General features: G+C 41.0%; 1 long non-coding RNA gene across 1 annotated transcript; it reads left to right on the plus strand.

Moving 5' to 3' along the window:
- The first annotated feature begins 38 nt into the window (after positions 1-38).
- Positions 39-9,702, plus strand: LOC111948758 (uncharacterized). The gene is made up of 3 exons (XR_002874740.2): positions 39-413; positions 1,159-1,229; positions 7,588-9,702. It is a non-coding gene; the product is annotated as an uncharacterized LOC111948758 (long non-coding RNA).
- Positions 9,703-21,664: the final 11,962 nt, after the last annotated feature.

A 21,664-nucleotide genomic window follows, 5' to 3' on the forward strand; every position in this document is an offset into this window, starting at 1 on the left:
CCACGGGTCCTGCCGTGTAACCCGGAACCGGAAGTCTTGAAGTTTCACATGTGGAAGCTTCCAGAGTCTTTTCTGTTTGGTCTGCAGGCTGAGCAGAACTGACTCCTGCAGGATCACAGGAACTTTCAGGAAAATCTCCAACCAGGAGAAAAGTTTCTGTTTGGACCTTTTTTCTGGGATTGTGAGACTAGCAGATGATCGATCGGAGCTGCAGTGAAGAGGACGGCGGTGTTTGTGGGAGTTGGAGCTGAAGATCGGAGCAGGAACCATGTCTTCAGAACCTCAGGAAGGTTCTGTCAGAGAACAACTTTCTGCTGCTGAAGGAACCATCGTCCAGAACGAGGAGGAGCTCTGTCGTCAGCGCAGACTGCTGGATAGCAGCTGGAACCCGCAGCTTCAGCTCCACATAGTTGGTACGTGACTAAACATTTGAATTCTTTGGATTGTCCTGATCTTTATGTCACTGGTTAGGTGTTAAAGAAATATTTCCAATGGTATAACGACCTTTCAGATAAAGTGATGTCATTTTACGTGATCACCAATTTTATTCCTAAATAAGGAGCAAATCAATAAAATCTTTGACCAGAATCAGGTGAGACTTCTTAGTGTCAGAACTTTCTCATTACTGTCCAATCCAAGAAAAGGAGGTGTCATTGCAAAGCTAGTTACATACATTTGGTTCTCCGTGGTGCAGCAGTAGGGCGGTCGACCCATGATCCTAAGATTGCAGGTTCAATTCCCACCTTGCACGCCCATGAGTCGAAGTGTCCTTGGGCAAGACACTCAACCCCACTTTGCCTCTGGTGGTAGACTCAGACGCCTGTGTTTGGCAGCAGAGCCGCCACCAGTGTGTGACCGGGTGATCCTTGTACCTACCTTCTAGGTAGAAAAGCGCTATATGAGTATACACCATTTACCATTTAGTCAAAATAACCACAAGAACTAAAGTTGATATCAAATCCTGTTTTATTTCCTTACTAGCAAATATAAATTAATTAGGAATATAATCAAGAAAATTGTCCAATTCAATTCGAAGCTTCACAAAAGATAATTTAGCTTAAAAAACACACATTTTAAAGCAAACATCGTATTTACATTAAAGATATTTTAAGTTATTAATATAGAGAGATTCCAGACTTTTATTTCCTTTTATTCCAGGCATCAGCAAAACATTCTTCTTCTTTGTTTGGAGCCATGGAGCCAAAAACTGAAAGCAGAGAACATATAAGGTGACAGACCACATTTTAATTTAAAAAAAGCTAAAACGCATGACGAAAGTCAGAAGAAAATGAAAATAATGTCTAGAAAGTCTGCAAAATAAGAAACCAACGGGTAAAATGAAAATCATGATAACGTTTCTTGAAATTAACAAAACAATAAGAAAGCAGTTATTTTATTAAAAATACCATATTCTGATATTATTAAATGACGTTACATATGCTCCTGTATGTTTGTGGACATTGGTTGTAGCCCATCAACTTACTCACAACCGGTCACATGACCTCATTATTCCAGCATTAGATGCATTGTCACAGAGGCATGTGAATGAGAAAAACATTTCCCGCTAACTTTTTCTCTTTTTGTGAACTGCAAATTTCATCAGGAACATTTCCTGACTTGTACTGAGTGAAAACATTCAAGGGGCAGCGTGGGGGGAGGGGCGCTGTCTTTGTCGGGTTGGGTCTGGCACTCTCAGTCACCAGGTGCCTCCCAGCTCTCTGGCCTTGGGGGCCCCTGTGGCGGTCCTGCCGAACCTGGCCTGGGTGGCGGATCTCACCTGAATGAAGTATTTCACATGTGTTGGTCTGAATGCATAAGTATGCATGTGTGAACATCAGGGGGGTATTCCAGAAAGCAGGTTATGCTAGCTCTCACGGTAAGTTTGAGGCTAAGGAAGTTGATAACCTCAGCTTTCGGTTCCAGAAATGGAAGTATGTTTCAGGGTAGGTCAAGTTGCCATGGCAACTCATGCTCTGAACATAACCTGGTCTGGAGCAGGTTTAGTTGAAGCTTAGTTTGTTTTCAGAGAGGTGAAGCAGCATGGTGTGTCCATTTGAAGATGATTTAGTGGATGAAGAAGATCAGATAATACTTTTTCCACCGTGAGAGGGTGATAAGACCACATATGGATGTTGGAAAGATAATTTTTTTTACTTTGATCTAACTTAACTATTTGCTTCAGTTAAGATAAATCATTTTTTTAGGTCACCTTAAAAATAATACGTAGTTTTTAGACAATTATTTTCCTTTCATTCAAATTAATTCAATTAAGTAGGTGTAACTTTGGTCCTGCTGTTAGAGCGGCACCGCAAGGGATTCTGGGATACCATTCCCTTTGCCTGTCTGGACGGGTTTGGGTTTAAGTGTGGGTTTTTGACCAAATGTGTTTAGTTGTTTAACTGTTTGAGCTGTTTTACCGTGTTTTGCTGAGTTATTTTGTCCTACTTTGCTTACGCCTCTGCACCATAAGTGAGAGTAAAGGAGGGGATGATGAGTTTATATAGCACCCCTACCATTCAAACCTATAATTGTAATGACAGAGAATTCTTTATTGAAATTGTGACTCCTTGTAATTTTTTCCGTCCTTTTAATTGTTATAAAAATGAGCATATCTGCCGGCTCAAACGTAGACATATGAGAGTTCAAGAATCATAATTAATTAAGATGGAAAAAAGATTAATTGAATTGGAATAATATGACATTTAGTTAGATAAATATGTAAATACGAGTTGTACAAAAAAATTACTGAGTTTTATAGATGTGAAATGAGGTTGAATAAATTTAACTCAATTATTTGTTACCAATAGAAGTAATTCGTTTAAGTTGGCAAAATTGGATAAGTTATATATATGAGGCACAGGGAAAATGGAAATAAGATCAGAAACTCATGCGTTTACTTCGTCTGTTCTTCTACTACAAGCAGGAACTCTTTCTTTTGATCATGCAGCCGTATTACTTTTTGATGGACGTATAATCTTCATACGCCGTCATTAAAAGCTCAGACTCCGTCTCACTGAAGTGTCGCGCTATCTTTTTTTCTCCACGCGTTTCCATGGTGATTCCGGAAATCGGCGATCTATTGAGAATGTCTTTATGTACCTGCTGTGCACGTGCATTAACCCAGGGTTACCAAGTCGAGCGTAATTACGCCAACTCATATCCGGTCTTTTGGAACCGACATACCCAGAGTAAGCAAGTTCAGGCGGATTTCAGCCAGAGTTCAGGATTAAAGTCAGGCTAGTTTAAACATGCTTCCTGGAATACCCCCCAGTTGTATTGTGTACATGTTGGTATGTTTGTATGTGGACATTTTTGGAGCCAACAGGTATGTTTATAACATTTGATTTTGACTTACATTTACGCCAGGCAGTAATGTTGCGCAACTTCCAGCAATTCAACCCCCTTATATAAGCAATTTATAAATGTCTTGTGTGTATGAACCCCTATCTGATCATGCTTTAGGGGATCCAAAACACTCAATAAGCTGTTGACAAGAACACGATAATTACATGTATTATTATCTTATAAGGTGTAAAATTGTAAAATCTTAATACCCCATTACTCATACTTGTTAATGTCATAAATAGTTAATTAAGAAATATTTTAATGTATTGTATAAGCAGCTTATTTAAACTTGTAAAATCAGTTGGAAGCCATTTTCAAATGCTAATTAATGAACGTATTTATTCATTCATCTTCTTCCGTTTGTTCCCTTTCGGGGTCACGTGGCTGCCGGAGCCTATCCCGGCTACTTGTGGGCTAAGGCAGGGGATGTCCCGGACAGGTCGCCATTCAGTTCTATATAATAATAATAATAATAATAATAATAATATACTTATCAGCAGCTTAATAAACATTACTAGTGCTTGTTAATCTTATAAATATTTTATCAATTCAATTCAATTTTATTTGTATAGCCCAAAATCAGAACAACAGTCATCTCGATGGGCTTATCAAAGACTCTTATTATAAAGGGTTATCTCACTTTCACCTGTTTATTGCAATGTGTTATGTTGTAAAAAAAAAACATTTGATTAAATTCACAAAGCACAATTTAAGATGTAAAACTCCCCACTACACTTTTTACACACTTCTGTCAGATAGACATGAACATTTTCACATTTTTCTCTGTTGTTTCAACTCGCAAAGGTCAAGCCTTTGTAGAAAAATAAGTCCAGTATTCTGAAAAACTTTTTTTTTAAATCAAGGACTTTATGTTTACTAGTTCACAAGTTAATCACATTTAACTCTTAATGCAAAAACTGACAGCTATTGTGACCAAGGAACCACCAGCGCAGAGTGGAGCCACCAAAAAAAATGGCAGAGACAGTAAAAGCTTATAAACAGTTTTAGTGTGCAGTTTTACTCTGATAAGCTGGACACAGATAAAAACAATAAAAGGAGATGCAGGAATAAAACAGGAAGGCGGAGCCGACCGCCCGTGCAGGAGGGGACAGAAAGGGAGGGACTAAGCCAGTACGAGGCAGCGCATCTCACTCCACTCCGTGCTGAAACCAAATAAAACGAACCCACACACAATGAGAAAAACGTGCCAACAAAACTTCCACTACACACTAAAAGGGAAAAAAAAATACAGTGAGGGAACTGGAGTGAGGAAGACGCTGCCACCAGGGGCCCCCTCACTGACATCGCACACACCGACGCCCAACTCAGGCCTATACAACAATAAAATAAATCAAAGTCAACCACACAATAAATTAGGGATGTCCTGTTTGACACGGCGCTTCAGCGAGCATTTCACCGTAATGAAACAGAGTGTTTCGGCACAATGTTTCTAGGCGTGTGTCAACTAGCGCAACACGTGGTTGATGACGTATGAAGCATCAAATGCTTCATTTGGTCGAACCACGGTTCAGATGTCACTTGCAGTTGGGCGCACTATTCTCTAGAAACACCAAATGAATCCCGAACGTTTCCCAACCAGTTCTATTGTTTCCCCTGTATCAGAATCAGCGTCAGTTCATTGCACTTTACCATGACTCCTGGTAAAAAAAACGTACTGTGGCTCAAGATCGTTTCTACTCGATTTCTCCTAATAAAACAATGCACTATGAACGTCGTGTATAAAAAAATACTTAGATATATTTATAATGTCAAGACAAATATAACATCAGTAGAGATAGCTCAGTGAAATGGTTGCTGAGAGTCACATCCAGAGGTCTTGGGTTCAAGGCCAGCATCTTACAATTTTGTTTTATTTATTTTTTGCTTTGTGTTTTTTTCCTTCATGTGATGTGTGTTTCTCACAGAAAACGTCACATGTTGTGTTGTTTTACATTGTTCTTTTTAATAATCATTAACAACATTGTTTTGTTTTACGTTTTTTCATCATCATTTCCACATTGAAGTGTTACAAGGAGCTTATACTAAGCTTATGATATATATCCAGTCCGCCACCAGATGCCGCTGTTCTGTGTGGTTTCAAAGCCCTGAATGGGTGGTTCATTTTTCCGGCACAATTACATGAACCCCAAGGGAAGCTTCATGGGGCTTCTATTCCCATCCCTACAATAAATACAACGTCGCTCTAAAAACACATTAAAATGTATTAAGAGGGTGGGTACAGAACACGCAGTGGCTCATGACATCTGCAACACCTCCCAGCCACTTACAGCATCTAGTTAAAAGAGCAGAATATGAGTAAAAGGTGATCTACATCCTCCCAACAAGAGGAGCTTCAGCCATACATGCCACCATGCATGCAGGCAGCCACTGTCTATCCACTCACTCCCTGTTCCTTATATAAGGACAGACACAGCTGGACCAAATCCCCAATCAAACAGGCATGCACCTGTCAAAGGCAGAGCTGCTGGTTACACTATTAAAAAAGAAAGTGACCATGTAAACCTGTTGAGTTCAATGTAATGTAGATGAGAAAGTCGGTGCACCAAACCTTTGTGCGGGTGCACCAGCACAAAAGTTTGATGGACTGACTTTCTCAACCACATTACATTGAACTCAACAGGTTTACATGGTGCAAAGATTGAGTCTAGAATCCTGGCCTAAGAGACACAACTATCACCACTACTGAGGGTCTTACTCCCCCCCAGAGGAGATGGGGTAGGGAACAGAAGATCAATGGTCACCACCTTATTATTATAAAAGATGAGTGTATGTAGTGTGTCGGGTGTGTGTTTACTAAAATGCATAGTTTAAAATAAGTGGGTTACCTTTTGTGAAAACGTAGAGAGTTTCTTTGATTACCATATTTTCACAACTGTATTTTCTCCAAAATGTATGACGTGTCCTATGGTGCATTGGGCCTAATGTGTTGTTGTGTGACTTCGGTAAAGAGGACGTAGGAGAGGACAGCATGAGAATGGCAAGTGTGGTCGTGAAAGAAGACGTACCCCAATTAGTACAAAGTGCAGGTGTGTGAATTATGCAGAACAACATCATTCTGGAAACCCCAAAAAAGCCACCTGTTATCAGCTACGTGGAGGAACATGGGAATCAAACAGCTGCCAGAGAATTCAACATCAATGAATCCATGGTACGCAAGTAGAGGAAGTTTGAAAACGAACTCCGAAAAGTCATGAAGACGGAGCTGAGTTTCCACGGAAACAAGGCGAGGTGGCCAGAGGTTGAAGACCAACTGAAACAATAGATTAATGACAAAAGAACAGCTGGTAGAAGCGTCTCTACAGTCATCATTCCACTGAAGGCAGAAACGCTTGCATTTTCAAAGAGGGCCGTCTTGGTGCTTTGTTTTATGAAACAGTGCTATCTGTCAATCCGGGCAAGGACTATGGTGGCACAGCAACTTCCAGTGGATTCTAATGAAAAGCTGTCCATATTCCGCTCATACTTTAGTAAAAAGATTGCAGACAAACACATCCAGCCAAGCCACATCACCAACATGGATGAAATGCCGCTTACTTTTGACATCACAGTGAGTCACAATGTCAAGAAGAAGGGGAACAGCACAGTAGCGTTATGCAGAACAGGGCACAAAAAGGCAGCTTTTATTGTTGAGGGAGGCAGCGTCCGGTGAGTGATGCCTTGGGCTAAGTGTCTGCTTGCACAGTTCTTCGAGCTTTCACAACAGCCGGCAACGAGCCGGACTCTGACAATAACGAAAGGGAACCTGGCGTGTTTGATAGAAATTTAGCCAGGCTGTTGATTTCAGATACAGAAGATGAGGACTTTGATGGATTCTTGGATGCTGATTGATGACTGAAAAAATAAACAATAAATCACAACCAACTCAGTTTCTCCCGCTGTCCTTTTTTGAAATACATTAGCATGCATGTTTTACCGATATGTTTTAATTTACCCGCGCCTTAAAACCTGGTGCGCCTTTTGTATGTGTTAAATACAGAAAATTCACTCATAACTTAAACTGCGCCCTATAATGCAGTGCGTCCTATGGTCATAAAAATACGGTATGTGTTTGACCTACTGAAGACTGAAGGACTCACATCACCTCTAACTGTCCTAACTGTGAAAGAGAACTACGACATTGTTCATTTCAATTATTTTACTTCCAAAAAAAAAGGATTTAGATCTTTCTTGCCAATTTACAAGGTATAAAAGGTCTCCTTTTTTGTCTTTTTGTCCCTGCAGTCCTCCTTAAGCGTTATGCGAGTGAAGAGGATCTGTGCAACCAACAGAGGAATCTAAGAATGGAACAGGAGGAATCAGAGCCTCTGCATATTCAAGAGGAACATGGAGAACCAGAACCTCCACAGTTTAAAGAGGAACATGGAGAACCAGAACCTCCACAGTTTAAAGAGGAACATGGAGAACCAGAACCTCCACAGTTTAAAGAGGAACATGAAGAACCAGAACCTCCACAGTTTAAAGGGGAATATGGAGAACCAGAACCTCAACACATTAAAAAGGAACAGGAGGAATCAGAGCTTCCACAGATTAAAGAGGAGCAAGAGAAACAAGAACCCAAAATGATTAAAGAAGAAAAAACAGAAGAAACAGAACCTCTATTGATAAATCAGGGTCAAAAAGGGTTCTACATCAGTCAGAATAACGATCAGCTTAATCTGAAGCAGGAGACTGATACCTTGATGGAGATTCCTACTTATGAGGAAGAGGAGAACAGTGAAGCAGATCTAAACAATCAGCAGAACTTTAATGTAACTGATGGTCAGGATGAAGAAGGAAACCAACATGAAGAATCAACATCAACTACAGATGAAGAGACAGAATCAACATCAACTACAGATGAAGAGACAGAATCAACATCAACTTCAGATGAAGAGACAGACCCACAGAACAGAGATCAGAGGAAGAGGAGGGACAGAAGTCATGTCCAAAGTGTGGACGGCTCTCACATGTCAGCAGGTCAGTGTGACTCTGATGTTAGAAAAAATCCCAATAAGACAAATCTTGGTAAGAAATACAAACAATCTCCAAAAGAAGAGAGACTTTCCTCTATCAAGTCTGGGAAAAACTCAAGAATAATTACTAACCAGTCTGACTACATGGAAACTTGGTCCGATGAAAGATGTTATATCTGTAAAGAATGTGATAAAAGCTTTTGCAACAAATCTCTGTTCAGAATTCACGCAAGACTCCATGCAAAAGATAAGAGATTTTCTTGTAAAGAATGTGAGAAAAGATTTAATCAAATATCTCATCTCAAAACACACATGAGAATTCATACAGGAGAAATGCCTTTTTCTTGTAAAGAATGTAGTAAGAGTTTTAATCAAATATCTAATCTCAAAATACACATGAGAATTCACACAGGAGAAATGCCTTTTTCTTGTAATGAATGTGATACAAGTTTTCGTCATGCGGTTAGTCTTAAAACACACATGATAACTCACACAGGACGTATGCCTTTTTCTTGTCAAGAATGTAGTAAGAGTTTTAATCAAATGTCTATTCTCAAAACACACATGAGAATACACACAGGAGAAAAGCCTTTTTCTTGTAAAGAATGTGATACAAGTTTTCGTCATGCAGCAAGTCTTAAAATACACATGAGAACTCACACAGGAGAAAAGCCTTTTTCTTGTAAAGAATGTGATACAAGTTTTCGTCATGCAGCAAGTCTTAAAAAACACATGAGAATTCATACAGGAGAAAAGCCTTTTTCTTGTCAAGAATGTGATTCAAGTTTTAGTTGCAGATCTATTCTTCAGACACACGAGAACTCACAAGACTTTCTCTTCACAAACAGTGTAAAAAAGGAGTTATTGTAAACTGTAAATTATAAACTTTTCTGATAAGAGGTCGACCTCTCAACCTTTGCACCACAGTCAAAGACTTTATTTACAGGAGGGAAAAATCTGATGGCCTCCATACCATTTGATGAAGTAACTTCATTAGAGGGAGTTACAAGTGAGTATTTCATGTATGGAAAGGAAATTTTCTACTAATTTATTGTTATAATATGATATTCGTACTTTTCTAGGAATTCTTTTTAGGTTTTCATCTTTACATAAAAAGCAAAAAAAGTAATTGATCAATACATTTGAATCTTTGTGTAATGATATTAGACAAAGAGTTTTACTGCTGACAAAATATGTTCAACTTTTTCACAAAATGAATTGTTTTAGATGTACCTGCAAATAGAAATGAGTTGTTTGTTTTGAGTCATTAGAGCTAATTCTTGAATGTCTTCATTATGGTTAAAATGTTTTTGTTATACTTTTTTAATTCTAACATTTAATGTGCTCAGTGAACATTTAATAAATATATACATATAAACACAAAGTAGTGACTGCAGCATGTACTTTGTTAGGTCAAGTAATAGGGGTGTGACGGTACACGTAGTTGTACCAAAACATTTCGGAATGGCACTTTCGGTTCGGTTCACCTTTGTACCGTTTTCGGTACAAAACGGTACAAAGTTTTCGGTATGTTGTTTATTTTTTTGTTTTTGTCCTCCCAATATATTAACTTTACGCCGAGACGGAACTTATGTTAACCGCGAGTTTTCGCCGCATTAGGTAACAGACAGTTAGCATGTCTGTGCACTGCACGGTGGCGCAGTGGTTAGCGCTCTTGCCTTTCAGCAAGAAGACCCCGGTTCAAGTCCTGGCTGGCGGACATGAAAAACAACATCAAAGGGGGACCTTTCTGTGTGGAGTTTGCGTGTTCTCCCCGTGTATGCACCGTCCAAAAACATGCATCATAGGTTGATTGGCAACTCTAAATTGTCCCTAGGTGTGAGTGTGAGAGTGAATGGGTGTGTGATTGTGGACATTCTACCCTGCGACAGACTGGCGACCTTCGCCCATAAGTGGCCGGGATAGGCTCCAGCAGCCCCGTGACCCCGAAAGGGACAAAAACGGAACAGAAAATGAATGAATGAACAGTTAGCATGTCAACTATAGCACTACGGGTAATGCAGACGTGAGACCAGAACCTGAGGACCCACCCATCTCCTTACACTCTCCTGTGTGGGAACACTTGATTTGTTGTGAGCATCCATGAAGGGAAAAGACAGTTGGATAAGTCAAACACAGCGTATGGCGCTGTAAAACATCTAATCTGCTAACGCACTTAAAACAGCATCACCGGATTGTCTGTGGAAAATAAGTCTGCTATTTTGGAGGAGATAAAGGTAAAGGTTACCAAATACAGAGCAACAGGATGCATCCCTCTTGATGCTAACCCTCTTGAATTGGGAAGAACCAATGAGACCAGCTATAAGCATATTGCAAAATTGGCAAAGAGGTATCCGCTGACTATTCCCTGTGGACACAGCTACTGCAGTGTCTTCAAGGACTGTGGGATGCAGAGGAGAACGTCCACAGCTGTCCTCAGTGCAGGAAGACCTTCACAACGAGGCCTGTTCTGGGGAAAAATTTGATGTTTTTGGAGCAGTGGCATTCAAGAACACCAGCAGATCTGGAAATGCCAGTAGATTTGGTTTGAATGCTAAATCTTGGTCATTCCATTGTTTTCCAGACAGTTTCTCATTTCTCCACAACAGCATGTTCACCTCCATCTCAGCTCCTGGAGTGGACCTGGATCACAGAGCAGGTGTTCTGTCCTTCTACAGCGTCTCTGAAAGCAGGACTCTCCTCCACAGAGTCCAGAGACGCTCCATGCTGGACCGGGGGGGGGGGGGGGGGGGGGGATGTTGGAGACACAGCAGAGTTCTGGAAAGTCAAAAGAGTTCCTGAAAGAAGAGAAATGTTTGTTTTCAGGGATTTCTCTGCTTTGGATAATTTTGAACTAAACGTTTGAACTGTTCAGATTCTGTGTCAGAAATAGAGAGAAATGAAAAATCTCTAGAATGTGAGACACTTTTGAACATAAATCTATGGAGACCTCTGGGGGTCAGTGTTTAAAAAGAAAAAATGATGATAAACGGTCCACAGATTGATGAATTGTGCTTGTTCATTGCATGTGACTCCACCCGTCCCAATGCCTCTCCGGCTTTGAGATACGAATCTCCCAAGAGACACGGTTCTCATGAGTCCGGCAGTCCGCTTATGCAGAACAGGTGAATGGACAGCGGTCCAAAGTGTCCTCCGTTGGGTTCACTGTAACAACAAGAGGAGTATTATTTTGTTGTTCCTATTTTTGTTCCTATTCTTACAATCCACTTTATGTCCCGTGTTGAATTCTACTATTAAAATGTGGGAAACAAATGTTTATCAAATACAAATCAATCCAAAAGCCTGGAGACTGGATGGCCGTGGTCCTCCCTTTGACCTGGAAAGTGGTTGCCATGGCTACCTGCACACTCACCAAGCTGGAACTTAGAAGGCAAGGCAAGGCAAGGCAAATTTATTTATATAGCACAATTCATGTACAGAGACAATTCAAAGTGCTTTACATAAAAATTAAAAGAAACAATTAAAAACAAATAGTAAAAATGTGATCATTAAAATAAAATAAAATTAAAAGATAGTAAACAAGATTTGAATTTAAAACAAGCATAAATAAATAGTACGGACATAAACTTTTGAATACATATTAATTAAATGCTGCTGTGAACAGGTGAGTTTTTAACCTAGATTTAAAGACACTAAGTGTTTCAGCAGATCTAATGTTTTCTGGAAGTCTATTCCAGATCTGTGAAGCATAGAAAGTGAATGCAGCTTCCCCATGTTTAGTTCTGGCTCTAGGGACTGATAAAAGACCAGATCCAGAAGAGCGGAGAGGTCTGGTTGGTACATACTGGGTCAGGAGGTCAGCCATGTATTTTGGTGCTAAACCATTCAAAGCTTTATAAACTAGTAACAGGACTTTAAAGTCTATCCTCTGACAGACAGGTAGCCAGTGTAAAGACCTCAGAACTGGACTAATGTGGTCCACTTTCTTGGTCCTTGTGAGAACCCGAGCTGCAGAGTTCTGAATGAGCTGTAGTTTCCTGATGGATTTTTTTTGGTAGTCCTGTAAACACACTGTTACAGTAATCAAGTCGACTGAAGACGAAAGCATGCACTAGTTTCTCCAGGTCCTGCTTAGACATCAGATCTTTAATCCTTGAGATATTTTTGAGATGATAATAGGCTGATTTTGTGACTGCCTTAATGTTTTTATCAAAATTTAGGTCTGTGTCTATCAATACACCCAAGTTTTTGGCCTGGTTGGTAGTTTTTAGTTGAATAGATTGAAGCTCTATAATGACGTCCAACCATTTTTCTTTAGCCCCAAAGACAATAACCTCAGTTTTGTTTTTGTTTAGCTGAAGTAAATAATGGCACATCCAGTCATTAATGTCCTCAATGCATTTACCAAGAGCCTGTACAGGTTCTCGGTCGCCTGGTGTCAGTTTAATATGTATATCTGTGTATCATCTGCATAACTATGGTAGCTAATGTTGTTGTTCTTTATCACTTGGGCCAGTGGGAGCATGTAGATGTTAAATAAAAGTGGTCCCAGGATGGAGCCTTGGGGTACTCCACATGTAATTTCTATTGGCTCAGAAGTGAAGTTACCAATGGACACAAAATATTTCCTGTTTTCTAAGTACGTTTTGAACCAGTTTAATACTGGCCCAGTGAGACCCACCCAGCTTTCCAGTCGTCTGAGTAGTATTGCATGGTCGACTGTATCAAACGCAGCACTGAGGTCCAGTAGAACTAGCACTGACATATTCCCACTGTCTGTATTCAAACGTATGTCATTAATCACTTTGATCAGGGCAGTTTCAGTGCTGTGATTCTGTCTGAAGCCGGACTGGAAGACATCATAGCAGTTGTTTTTTTATTAGAAATTCATTTAGCTGATAGAAAACAGCTTTTTCAATGATCTTGCTTAAAAATGGCAGGTTTGATATCGGTCTATAGTTGTTCATTTGAGTTTTGTCTAGACTGTCCATTTTTAGAAGAGGTTTAATTACAGCTGTTTTCAGTGGATCTGGGAAAACGCCAGATGTTAACGACAAGTTGACAGTCTGGAGCAGGTCTGGTTCCAATGTCTTTGAGACTTTTTTGAAAAAGCTTGTGGGTAGAATATCCAGACAGCAAGAGGAGGAGTTTAGTTGCGATAGAATGTCCAGCAGTTCTTTGCTGTTTATGGGTTGAAACTGAGCCATTGGATTAATACTGGTTTCTAGTGGATAGGGTTCATATCTTGAACTTGTAGTTGATGAAACTATTGTTTGTCTAATGTTTTTGATTTTGTCCCTGAAGAATTTGGCAAAGTCATTACAGCCTTTGATGGAGTAAAATTCTGGTGCCACGGACACAGGGGGTTTTGTCAACCTGTCGACTATATTAAATAGGACCCGAGCATTATGGGAGTTTTTGTTAATAATTTCCGAAAAATAGGACTTTCTTGCATTGCACAGTTGTAAATTATATAAGTGAAGTTTCTCTTTATAAATTTCATAATCTACCTGTAGTTTAAATTTTCTCCATTTGCGTTCAAATTTCCGACATTCTCTTTTTCCATTGTTTACAATAATGGAATTTCTCCATGGAGATTTTTTCCTACCAGAGATCACCTTCACCTTACTAGGAGCAATATTATCCATGATATTTGACATGTTGGAATTAAAGCTGTTAACAAGTTCGTTGACTGAATTCCCTGAGAGGGGAGGAGTCAGGGAGAACATCTGATTGAACATCTCACTAGTATTTTCAGTTATATACCGTTTTGTGATCTCCTCCCTTAAAACATTTGTGTATACTGGAATAATGCTCTCACAGGAAACACAGCTGTGATCAGACAGACCTAAGTCATATACAGTAACCTTAGTGATGTTCAGACCTTTGGAGATCAATAAATCAAGAATATTCCCCCTGTTGTGTGTGGGCTCTGTTACATGTTGAGTCAATCCGAAATTGTCCAGAGTGTTTATCAAGTCCTTAATCCCTTTGTTCTCAAGATTTCCATAATGGATGTTAAAATCTCCAGCCATGATTATACAGTCAAAATCAAGACAAACTATGGACAGCAGTTCACTAAACTCTGTGTTAAATTCTGCACAGTATGTAGGGGGGCGGTAGATATTTATAAATATGGTTTTGAGTGAGGCCTTCAGCTGTATGGCTACATATTCAAAACATGGAAAGCTTCCAAAAGATAACTTTTTACACTGAAAAATTTCATTAAACAAAACTGCAACCCCCCCTCCCTTTCTGCTTGTTCTTTCCTTACTAATAACACCATAGTTGGGAGGTGCTGACTCTGTGAGAACGGCTCCACTGCTGTTCTCATCTAACCAGGTTTCAACTAAGAACATAAAATCAACTTTGTTCTCAGTGATAAAATCATTAATTAAGAATGTTTTTCCTGCTAAAGACCTGACATTTAAAAGTGCTAACTTAAGAGGTCTAGGAGCAATAATATTTTCATTTACCTTCTGTTTCTGGAAAAGTGCAGAGGAGATGTTTATCTCTTTTAAAGTCCTTCGTTTGCGTTTTGGCCAGATTACATTCCTCCTGTTAGTGACAATTACAGAAATGGTGTGTGTTTCTAGAGAACAGGGTCCCAGGTTTTTCTGGCGAGCATCATGACTGTTGGTATTTTCACAGCCTGGACCCTCAACACATCAAACATCTGACTGCAGGGACAGGATATGATGTTGCACAGGAGAGGGTGGGGTTTTACGTCGTCCCTTCAAACGTTCTGGTGACAGAATTATGGGGGACGAAAATGGATTGAAGGATAGAAGAAGATAGAAGAAGAAAAAGAGACCAAAATGATTGATAAAGCAGGTTTTCCAGGGAAATCCCACAAAGTGCTTTCCAAGCTACAACTAAAAATATCCAGCATGCATTTGGAAAAACTCATTAGCTTCTTGTGGAAAATGATGAGTCATTGGAAAAGCATTCTATGAATGCTCAGAAAACTTCCTCTAAGGTTGTGGTTGTTTGGAGAAGTCCTCCTCTTCAAAGAAGTTCTCCTGACCATCTTCAAAGCCACTTTCTGCTTTTTCAAACGCTACTGTTCAACAAAAACTTGGTTTCTGCCACAAAACCAACCTTAGACACTGAAACAGAATGAATCCAATGCAGAAATGTGTTGACACCTTTAATTCAAAGCTTCAATCAGTTTGAATCTCATGAAGAACATTTCAAAAATCCACATTTGGATCAGGCGTCTTCATCAGAGCACAACTCATGTTTCCAGGACTGTGACTCACCAATATATCCTCATTTCCTTTACACAATCTGTTTCCATCATTTGGATTTTTCATAAAAACTGGAGTTAGAAAAGAATTGTTGCCCCAAAATGTCCAGTTTGAATAGTCTACAGCTTGTTGTGTTTGGTTGCTAGGTAACAGGGTCTTTAATGTCTATGATGTCATGGTGGCTTTCAGAGTTGAACTCCTGAATATGACGGTAAACATTTGGATTGAACAAAAATGGGATTGAATCTCATGCTAAATCCTGATCTCAATGCTGAAAAAACCTCCTCCTAGATTCTGGTTGTTTGGAGAAGTCCTCCTCTTCCAATAATTCCTGAAAAAAGCCCTCATTTCTCCTGACCATCTTCAAAGCCACTTTCTGCTTTAGTTTAGTCCAAACTTGCTTTATGCTGACAACATTTACAGCTTGAATCCATCTGAAGAATCCAAGGAAACAAACCAATCTAAGTCTGCATTCATGCCACTTCAGAACCAGAACCAAGCTCAGACCAAAGACGTTCATGGATCTATTTGTCTGCAGGAGGATCAGAATGGAGCAGAGCAGAGAGACTGTGTTCTGCAGAGTTTAGTTTTTAATCTACAAGCTATTATGAACTGTTTCTGTTTATCAGGACACGATTTTTTTTATGTTTTTGACACAAAAACGATTTTTTTTAACAACCCATCGAAGATAAAATATCAATAAAAACATTTATTTAATGTTTCTTATTGCCTTGGCTAAGCATTACATAAAAACAAGGTTTTTAAACATATATGTTTTCAACCATTTGGCTGAGCAGGAAGTTCACGGATATGTGATATTATTTCAAATGTAGTATTGTTCCCTGTCAAAACACAAAATCAAACTTTTATTTGGAGTCTTGAGAACAAAATGAAGCAGAAGATAAAAGTGAAGATGAAAAGCTTTTGCCTCCTTTCTCTGCCTGTGATGTGATGAAGGCTTCAGTTTCTGTCTCTGCTGCATCGACTGTAAAGCAGAAGTTCATCAAACCTGTCTTCTCTGTTGCCTTAAAATCCCTCCAGTTTTCTTTTTAGAACTCATGTTTGCACAAATATACATAGATGATGAAAGTTTTTCAAGTGACTCAACACTTACCACAATGTGAGAGAAAGGAGAGGAACCTGAGGTAAACCTGCAGGATGGAGAACATTTCTGTCAGAAGCTTTGATTGGTTTAGATCATAATAGTTTGACTTAATGTAAAATTCAGTTTTTTTCATCGTCTGAGGATATGGAGCAGTAGTTCTGAGGGGAAACAAGAAGGACAAAGAGAAGTGCTGGAGTACAGAACATCCACAAAGAAATTCATATAAAATATTAAAAATAATCCTTGATTTAACATCAAAGATGTTTGACCTCCATCCAGACACATTTAGGATCTCCAGCTGCAGAAAAACGTGTCAGATTTCTGTGTCGCTTCCTGAAGCTCAGAAAAAAACATTTTCAACTCCAGATTTTCAAATTACAGATTAATGAAGAGAAAAAAAACACAAACATGAAATAAAAGAGGCTGATAAATCTACATAAAGACTGAATAGGATCCCAGTGCATCATGGGATATCCCCCTTTATCAATTGTTGTGGCAGAACCTCAGTCCTGTCAGCCTCTATAAACTCAGTCTGAGTGTGGAGCTGCTTTCTGGAGGATGTTTCAGAAGAAGAGAAGAAGAGGACAAACAACATCCAGAACTCACTAAGACTCTACTTTCAGGGATCATTTCTTTAGTCTGGAACTGATCTGAATGTGCATTAATCTGAATCTGTATTAAGATTAAAAAATTTTTGGTTCTTTCTATGAAAGCAGAAATGTGTGCTGCAGATGCCATGTTTTCCACTAGAGGGCAGCACAGCAGCTTCAGTCTTTGTCATTGTTGCTGTGTGAGCCTGAAGGAGCTTCAAAGTGAGCTGCAGCTTGGTTCAGACAAACCTCCACATTCACACACAGATGTGATCCTGAAGAAGTCTGAACAGAACATTTCAGGAGAACTCTTCAGTCCAGAACATGAGCCTGCATTGTTCCTGAAACTGGGATCAGAGTTCTGCTCTCTGCTCCAACAGAACCACCTTCATGAGCTCCTGGTTTCTTCTGGATCCTCCAACATTCAGACGCTCTCTGACTGAGTTCATGTCTGCACAGAAACCTTCAGGATTCTCTTCTTCCACACGTCTTTCACTCTGAAACTCTCTTCTGAATGTGGATCATCTCAGTCAGACGTTCAGCAGCATCAGAGCCGTGCATGTGCTCCTCCTCATGAGTCCTGAAGCTGCACCGTCAGCTGCAGAGCTTCAGAGCTGCTTCCTTCTCAGACTTTCCACTTTCTTTGGCTCTCTGGCTCTGATGCTGCTGCTGCTGCAGAAAAACCAGCAGCTGCAGAAAAACTCTGCAGAGACTCACAGAGAGAGGATGGAGGCAGCAGATGAAGCTGCTGCAGACTGACAGCTGATGGAACTGAAGCACTTTCTACATTCTAGTTCCAAATGTTCTACAGAATCAATCAGAGGTTGAAAGTCTTCCTCAGTACTCGAGTACTTTAGTTCAGCAGCTCCTCTTTTCCTCTAAGGTGAAGCTTCATGTGGACGACTTCTTCTTCTCTCCTCTTTTCTGGAGCTTGGGCTCCATGCAGTCTGATCAGCTCTGATTTGGGCTTCAGTTGATGTTTGTGATCAGGAACTCTGGATTCTTCTTAGAAGGAGACGTTCTGCCTCTTTAGCACAGAGCAGAATTTTTCTGCCTCTAAAACAATCCATTTGTGCAAACTTTCTCTTTGTGGTTGTTTCCACCACCACTTCCTTTTCCTCTGTAGCTCTGTAGTCACATGCATGTACTGTCACTTTGAATCAGCGTCATTAAACACAAAGGTGTAGCCACCTAAATTAGAAAATTGTTGGAGAATGGAGGAGAAATGAACGATTGTAGTTTGTGCACGGCCTGAATTACATGATACTGAGGCATTTGTGAGCTTTGCACCACTTGTAGATTCCACACAAAGCCTCTTCCAGCTGTAGGAGGCAGACATGCTCTAGTAAACAGTAGAAGAAGCCCTTCCCTGCTCGCGGATACATGCAGTTCATTGTCTGTTTGACGGTTGTGGTATGTGCTAAACAAGTGTTATTTAACACACGTCAAATGCATGGTGTGCACATAGCAGAAGTCTCAGAGTTTGGCTGCATCTTTCCTCCAGAGGAAGCAACATTGAGATGCTCTGAACTGTTCTCTTCTGCTTCTTAGCACCAACTACAGAGATGAAGGTTTTTTTCTCAGATTTTTGATTCATAATCTTTGTTTCAGTCTTTGTGATTCAGATGAACTGACTCCGGTCAGAAAAGAAATGTTCTTCAGTTCCTCAGGAGTTTAGGATTTAGTTCCATGGAGAATCTTTGTAGGAAAAGAGGATTTAAAAATAGTTTACTTTCAGGTTAGTTCCGAAACAAAACCAGGTTCTCTTTAGGACCCAACTGCTTGTTTGACTGCTGCAGCTGCGGTCACACAGTTTCTTGTAAATGCAGAAGACAAACACACACACACACACACACATACACAGGAAAGAGGTCTGCTGTTAATCTCAGAGTCAGCAGAGTTTGTCCAGCAGACACAGATGTTGAAGTTTCCTCCGTTTTCTTCTTCGGTAAGTTTTTGGGAGAAAGTTGTTTTATACTTTCATAGTGAAGCTGTTTTGTTTGATCTGTGAGGAAAATAGCAGCAGACAAACACATTAAAGGTTACTGACAACATCATGGTGGCTCTTAAAGTTTCCATGTAGACTTGATGAGACGGTACAGAGAAACTCTGGTCCTTCTTCCAAAAACTATGATTCAGTTTGATCTGTGAACGTTGTGGGCTCTTTATGTGTTTTTAAAAATCAAACACAATTATAAAGTATGTAAAGGTTAATGGTTGACAAAGTGTGCATTATCCAAAATTAAAGCATGCCATTGAAGCCTAAACCATCAGATGCAAAGCGGTGGATGGTTCCTTCCGCTAAGTGCGTCAATGCTGATAATCCCTACTTCGAAGGCCATTAAGCCGCTAATACCTGTCCAACAGCTGGGCAGACAGATGAGAGCTGAAGACCGTTGTGTTGGACATATTTTACTTTAACTACAGGGGTTATTCATCTTCAGACAAACCAAAGGTATGTCAGAATAAACCCCTTTTCTAATTGAGGGCAAACTTTATTAATTTCAATCATGTTTGAAAATCTTTAGTGTTGGACCGGACGGAAAAGGAAAGGAGGGAAGAAGAGAGAGGGACGTTAGAGGGGGGGTAGGAGGGTGATAATAGGGGGGGATAAGACCATGAAGCAGCATAGAGCAGCAAGTTTACGGGTTGTTTTTCATTACGGTAAGGTTCAAATGTAGTACAAAAAGGGCTGGGCCTGTCCACACACACACTCAAATGTTATCAACACACCTGCTAGCTGCAAAAATGTCCACATGTCAACATGTACACAAAACAGATAATGTTCACACACGCATACTTATGCCTTCAAACCAACTAGTGTGAAATACTTAACTCGTTCAATCATGCAAACTATTAGTGCAAAGGTGAGCTAACACCTGTTCTCAGGTGAGTGAGCTCAGGTGAGGGGAATCAGCGTTTCAATATTCTGCAGCTAAAATCTGGAACAGCCTCCCTGAAGGCGTAAGACAGGCCTCTTCTGTGTTCATGTTTAAATCTAGACTTAAAACATTTCTGTTTAGCCGTGTATATGACTGAAAGGTCCTATCTGCAGTTTTCTTTCATTACCTTCCTTTATTTTTAAATCAATTTTCACATTTTTTCTTTTCTTTTAAAGTAAATTTTACGTTGATTATTTCTATGATGTATTGTGATTTTAATGCATTTTTCTGTTTTGTGAAGCACCTTGAATTACTTTGTGTACGAATTGTGCTATACAAATAAACTTGCCTTGCCTTGCCTTGTTCATGTTCTTCTAAAATGGATGGTGGAATGTGAAAGGAAGGAGGGAGAGTGCCCAGCCATCCCCACACCAAGACCCCCGCCGCAGCAGCAGCAGCGGCAGCCGGAACCCCCTAACGAAACACGGCAGCAGGCGGGGAACAACCGCCCCCCGGGCGACCACATCCGCCACCCAGGCCACGGCCAGCAGGACCGCCCCACGGCCCCCAGAGCCAGAGAGCAGGGAAGCACGGGGGAAAAGAGAGCGCCGCCCCAGCCCAACCAGGAGAGCAGCCCCCCCGCCGCGCCGGGAGAGCCCGACGCAAGGCCCCACCCGTTAAGGGTGCCCACAGCCCCAGACGAGCACCCCATCACCACCCAGGAGTTCTGGGCATTCCCCATGCCCCAACCCCAGGTACGAGCCAGGACCCCCAAGGGAGACCCGCTCCGCACTCCAGGCAGCCACCCACCTGGCCCACGGTTGGTCCAAGGAGGAGCAAGGCAAGGGCCAGCTGCCCCCGCCCAGGAGGGGAGCACCCCGGGGAAAAGGGGGGCCCACAAGGGGTGTTGTAAACATGGCCCGACCAGGCTTGGCCACAGTTGGAAATTTGGCGGGGGCAAGGACCAGAACCCACCCCCCAGGGACATGGACACCCCCGGCTCAGGTGTGATGTGGACCCCCTCCCCGCGCAGAGAGAGCACCGCCGGGCCCAGGAAACTGGCACCCAGGGGACACGGCCGCTGTTGCCAAGGGGCCCCTTACCCCCCACCAGGGAAAGGGTAGGGGACAGATGGTCCTAGGTCCCATCTTCCCTGCAAAATGTGTGTGCATGTATGTGTGTTTTTCAGGGTGTGTGTATGCATGTGTTTATGTTAGAATGTATATTTTGCGGGGGGAGGGGTGTGTGTACTCAGGGTGGTGCACTTAAAATTGGCGGGTGGGGCACTGAGGGGACATCTCTTGATTACTCACAGTGATGTCCCCTCACCCTCCCCACCAAGGGGCCCTAAATGTCTAAGGTGCAGTTAAAATTGGCAGGTAGGGTGCTAGGAGGACATCTGCTCCTTGCTTGCAGTGATGTCTTAGCACCCTCCCTACCAAGGGCCCTTGTAGCATGTATGTCTTACATGAACTTTACAAAGTTGGTTTTAATTAATTTGGGCTAGTTTGGTTCGACTCATGGAGGAATGTGAATGTTTAAAAACCACAGACAAGAC

Source organism: Oryzias latipes, chromosome 2 (assembly GCF_053564925.1).
Source record: "Oryzias latipes strain Hd-rR chromosome 2, Olatipes_Hd-rR_3.1".
In the NCBI taxonomy this organism is placed as follows: Eukaryota; Metazoa; Chordata; class Actinopteri; order Beloniformes; family Adrianichthyidae; genus Oryzias; species Oryzias latipes.